Raw genomic sequence first — 6,193 nt, forward strand, 5'->3', positions numbered from 1 at the left:
ACATCACCATCCCATATTGTTACATTAAATCAGGATTTTCCCCACTTTTACTGCATTTGTTGTCAAGCCTGTGGCTCAGGCAAAAATGCCTTATAGAGAGCAGCCTAGAAGGTAATGAATAAGATGCACTTCTAATCTGCCTGGGGTTCGAAAGTTTATTCCAGCTGAGTCCACACGTAACCCAGAGGAGAAGCCCCTCTGTTTGTTCCCTTAAGCATTCTTCCCTCTTGGAATACCTTTCATGGAGGGGCAGGGTAATATCATCTTAGGTACAGAGCTCTGTAGGAGTACAAAGTCCCCTATGGAGCTAAGGCAGTGAGAAGACTCTGGACTGGGTATTGGGTAGTGCTGATGGAGTGGGCAGGTTTTGTTCTTGTGGTCATTCAGCATCCACTCCTCCTTCTTTGGTAGTTGCATTCCAATTTAGGGGATGGAGGATAGAATTACTCCTCTCTTATGAGATGAGTTTGGGGGAGATTGTTACTCAAGGCTCCATGCCTTTCTCTGGTTAAGGGATATTCACTTGACACAAGCAAGACCAAGTGAGCTCTTCCTAACCCAGGAGCGTCTCCGGGATTTGAATCACAATCCCTCCTTGTCCAGAGGAAGACAAGAAACAGAGTGATGAAAAGACAGAAAGCCATCAGAGTTCATTCATTCGAGTGGTGGTTCTTGGATAAGACTGCCCCCAAATCCTAAAACCCCGAGAAAGCACCTGGTCCCTGTCCTCTGTAAGCCTGGTTCTAAAATCCTAGGAGCCCCCTCAAACTCTTCCAATAAATTCCCCGGTGACTTTGTGGTTAACTTAGCTAGACTCTCTGTCTATTACTTGCCATCAAAGAACTTGAAGCCTAAACCCTGGGGCTGCCACGTCATAGCTGAGTGGTCTTGAACAACTCACTTCACTCAACCCTAAAACAAACAGGACACAACCTGTCCTATGGAGTTGATCACACAAATTGGCAAATAGGAAATCCCCAATCTGGTGAGCAATATGGATTGAGTTTACGCAGCTTCACACACTCTCTGGAGACTCCTTAAAGATGTATGTTGTATAAAGAATCAATTCCAACTGCAGAATGAATGCTGAAGGGCACCACCAGTTCCTGCCCGTGTGTCTTCAACTCTCTCCCATTGGAAAAATCAATGAATCCGTAATAATATTGTCCCCTCCTTCCTGTAAAGGAAATCCGAGGTGAATCCCAAGGCTGCCATATAAATTTCCTCATATTGTTGCTTTCCTTCCCCTCTCCCGCCCCATGCCTTTGAAAAAAATGATGGGCTGTGATCCGTGTCCTAGTAGCAGGAAGCCTGTCGGACCTGACTCTTTGCTGACTCTTTCATCTCCCGGCAGCTCCAGGAAGCAACAACAACAAAAAAAAGGTGGGGGAATTTGCTGCCATCATCCCCATCCAAACCAGGCTCAGGAAATTTTTCAGGGCCAGGCTGCCTTTGTGTAAGCTATGTAAGGACTGGAGAAACACGTGTTCTCATGCAAACAAACCCCAAAACAAAACAAGGGATGCTGCCTTTGTACCTGGCCTGTCTCCAAAGGTGGTATATTATCTCCAAAGGTGGCCACCGTCATTTCCTTTTCTCCCTATATGTGATTTCCTTCTCTATTGGCTCCATTCATCAAGAAGTAGAGGCGATTCCTGCTCTTCCTCTTTGAACTTGGGCCAGCCCTGTGATTTGCCTTGACCAACTGGTCATGGAGGAAGTGATACTGTGCCGGTGCTTAGCCTGGCCTTTGAGAGGCCTGGCATCTTCAGCTCTCTCTCAGAAGAATACTTGTACCTGGATCTTCACTAGGGGTAAGTCCTTGTTCTCGATTTTAAACATTTATTTAACCAACAAAGTGCTCTATTAATTCTAGTTGAAGGGGAGATGCAGAGACAGTGTTCTAGTGCTAATGCTGTGTGAGAAAGCACCCCAGAAGGTTGTGGGTGAAACAACTATCTTAAGATGCTGGCTGATCGGAGCTGGGGAATTTGGAAGTGCCAAGGCAAGGGTGGCTTGTCTCTGCTCTATCGTTCTTGGATAACTCAAGGGGCTGGGGGCTGAGAGAGTGGAGGAAGGAGGACACACTTCCAGATGGCTTGTTCATGCATGTGGTTATGCACCAGGCAGGAACAGGGACAGCCAGAGGGCCAAGCTCAAACTGACAGCTAAAGAGCTCAGAGGGGCAGTCCTTGGGGGAGGCGGTGCCCACTGCCTGCCTTATAGACCCTATCCCTACCATCACCTTGACTTACTTTCTGCTATATGTTATTGGAGGGAGCAGTCCCTAGCCGTCCCAGATTCAAGGGAGAGGTATAGACCTCACCTCCCAAGGTGGGGTCAGTAACAAGGAACTGTGGGCCACATTTAAAACCATTGACAGGCTAGTGAATGGCTTTCTTGGAGATTTATGGGTGAAGGGAGGAGGAGAGTCTTGAAGAAGCCCAGATTCAGTCATTCTAAGCATTTGTCACAAATGGATCTATCATCTGGCTTTCAAATACAGCTCTCAGATGACTGCTGTTCATGAGGCTGGGCACAGTGGCTCATACCTATAATCCTAGCACTTTGAGAAGCTGAGGCGGATGGAACAGCTGAGGTCAGGAGTTCGAGACCAGCCTGGCAAAAATGGTGAAACCCCATCTCTACTAAAAATACAAAAATTAGCTGGGTGTGGTGGCACACACCTGTAATTCCAGCTACTTGGGAGGCTGAGGCAGGAGAATTGCTTGAACTCAGGAGACAGAGGTTGCAGTCAGCAGAGATCACCACCACTGCATTCCAGCCTGGGTGACAGAGTGAGACTCCATCTCAAAAAAACGAAACAAAAAACAAAACAAACAAACCAAAAAAACAAAGACTGCCTTGTGTTTCCTTGCAGCCAGCCAGGGCAGAATGCGGTGTTCTCAAGACTGCGATGCTGGGTCATCCATACCTTGTTGGACTTGATAAGTATCGTAACCTAAAGAAGGATGCCATTCTGTGCTCTCCAAGGCCTGGGGGAGCCCCAGTGGGAAGGGATCCAGACTGTGCTGGGCCTGGGCCAAAAGTGAAATGGGGGAGGACGGGTCCTTTCTCTCCTTTGTCCCTAACCTCCCCACTTCCTACTGTTGTCTGACTCAGAACCCTCATGAAAACCCAACTTTTTACACTGATATTTCCCAGAGGCCTAATTGTGCAACAAGAAATAAAAACACAGTTAGAGAACTGAGGTCCAGCAGGAAATTCATGTTACATAAATAAGACCTGGAGTGCGTAGGGGAGTGCCCCAGCTCCCAGTCTTGTTAGTACTGAAGGCTCTGAGCACACAGCTCTGGGATCCTCTGATTTGGTGGATAACCCTTGTGAACAATAGTTCTCTGAAAGGATACGGAGGAAAGAGACTTTATTCCTGTAAACAGTTTTCAAACTAGTGGAACGCAGCTTTCAGAGTAAAATGAAGGTGCTTTCCAGACAACAAAGGAGGGGCTGGGCTTTTATAGAGAAAGTTCCTGCCCTGTTCCCACTCAGGTCCACTTATGCAAATAAAAGATTCAAACTTGCTTAATCTGATTGGTTGATTCTTGCTGAGTTCTGATTTGTTGACACAGGTCATAGTCTATTGGTTGGTTCCGGCAACATAAACAGGAACAGGAAGCTATGAAAGTCCCAAAGTTAAGCAGATGTGGGTTTTCCGGGAACTCAAAAACATGTGTGACTTCTAGTCAGCAAGTTGCTGCTTGTCTCTAAATTGAATTTGGGCCCCGTTAGCCAGAGTGTGAACCTTGAGAGAGCCAGCCTTTCAAGATTCACACTCTTCACATGGGCTGGAGAGATTCTTATCCTAACTGATTTATCCATTCACCCATTGACAGACACTTGGATTGCTTCCACCTTTAGGGTGTTGTGGATAACATCAACACTGCTACAAACATGGGTGTACAAAAGGCTAATTCTCCTCAATCATGGTGTATGTACCTGGAGGGAAAATGCCAAAAGCTGCATTATGAGAAACAGTAAAGTCAAAATTGGAAAGATGATCAAAGTATGATGTCTCCCTGAAGCCCCTCCTACTAGGCTTGAGGTGAAGGAGAAGCACAGGAAGAAAAGTGCCTCAGTGCTCCAACAACTTTTTCCAAAGAAGCCCTCTTTCTCATTTCCAACTTTAAACCTTTTAAAACTTTGATTGGCATAGAGCTAAGGGTTGAAAAACATTGTCACTTCCCTCCTTTGCAAGTCTGTGTGGATAGTTGTGTATTATCTCCAAGGTGGCCACCATCATTTCCTTCTCTCCCTACATGTGATTTCCTTCTCTATTGGCTCCATTCATCAAGAAGTAGAGGCGATTCCTGCTCTTCTTCTTTGAACTTGGGCCAGCCCTGTGATTTGCCTTGACCAATTGGACATGGAGGAAGTGATACTGTGCCGGTGCTTAGCCTGGCCTTTGAGAGGCCTGGCATCTTCAGCTCTCTCTCAGAAGAGAATGCAGCAGGCATGTAAGGAGGCTGATGAATCAGACCACCATATTGTGAGGAAGCCCAAGCTAGCCACATGGAAAGGGCACACAAAGGAAAGCTAAGGAACCAAACCAACAGAAGCATCAAGTCCCCAGCCGTATGACCCAGTTAAGCCACCTTAGCTATGTGGTATTCCAGGTAAGGTCCCAGACTTTAGTCATGGAGGTGAGCCATTCGCTCTGTGCCTTGTACAAATTTCTGAGCCAAAGAATTTTGAGAAAATAAAAGACCTATTTTATACTGTGAAGTTTTGGTGCATCCTGTTATGCAGCAATAGATAACCTAGAGCAGTGGTCTAGTGCTTCATTTTGGAATGTAGGAGTACTTAGTTTACTGTTTTATTCTTAGCCTTTTGAAACCTCAGCAGAAAATGAGACAAGTAAAATCCCATTTTAACATCCTGTTACATACATTTCAAGATCATCTGTGAAAATGTAGATGTGATGCTTTGTTAACCTTTAACAGCCTGTCTTAAAAGACACTATCATCGAGCAGAAGCCTCTAAAAACAGAATCTTTACAATCAGCAACAGGCTGGCTCCTGACACTTCGGGGGCTGAGGCAAGAGTACGAATAGAGACCTACATACCACATGTTTAGATACTTAAAGGCTGTAAATCAAGCTAACAACCTGTTAAATAAAATATGCTGTAGCTTGCTGCTTTGAAAAAAATACTGTCATGATGACCTTGAAGTCCAAGTTGAAATTTAGAATTCTCAACTGTCTGGAATTCCACACTGGAATATGGTGGTGTGGGGAGAGCTAACCCTGGCTCCAGGCCTTTGTTCCATAGCTCACCCTCTCTTCTCTCATTCCTTCCGTGCTGTGGGAGGACTCATTCTCACCCACGTGGACACCCCAGCACACACATCCAAACTCCAGTCACCAGCAGAAAGAGGAAAGCTATGTCCCCTTAGCTCTGGGGATGCCTTGTCCCAGAGGGAAGCACAAAACTGGATAAGAGTCAGCATTTATTTCCCTAGAGTTAGGGGCTGTAGTACAGTTTAGCAAACTGCAAAGTCTGATGGAACAGTCCCTTACTTCAGACAATAGTTGCCAGTTTAGGGGTCCCCAGGACCACCCTCAAGTTCAATAATTCTCTAGAATGGTTCAGAGAACCCAAGAAAGCACTATACATAGCATGAGAGTGTGTGTGTGTGTTTGTTTTAACAGTTGAAAGTTACACAAGAAAATCAGTCAAGGGAAGAGACACACAGGACAAAGTCCAGCTGGGATCCAAAGGAAGAAGATCCTTTGGTTCTCTTCCCATGCATTTATGATCAGTGTATTGGTCCATTCTCACATTGCTATAAAGAAATATCTGAGACTGGGTAATTTATAAGGGCAAGAGGTTTAATTAGCTCACAGTTCTGCAGGCTGTACAGGAAGCATGATGCTGGCTTCTGCTTGGCTTCTGAGAAGGCCTCAGGAAACTTACAGTCATGGCGGAAGGCAAAGAAGGAGCCAGCACTTCACATGGCCAGAGCAGGAGGAAGAGAGAGAGGGGAGGTACAACACACTTTTAAACAACCAGATCTCACAGGAATTCACTCACTATTGCCACAATAACACCAAGGAGCATGGCGTTAAACTATGAGAAACCACTCCTATGAACTAATCACCCCCCACCAGGCCTCACCTCCAACACTGGGAATTACAATTTGACATGAATTGTAATTGGGCAGCTCCACACCATA

The sequence above is a fragment of the Pongo abelii genome, chromosome 8 (genome assembly GCF_028885655.2).
Source record: "Pongo abelii isolate AG06213 chromosome 8, NHGRI_mPonAbe1-v2.0_pri, whole genome shotgun sequence".
Classification (NCBI taxonomy): Eukaryota; Metazoa; Chordata; class Mammalia; order Primates; family Hominidae; genus Pongo; species Pongo abelii.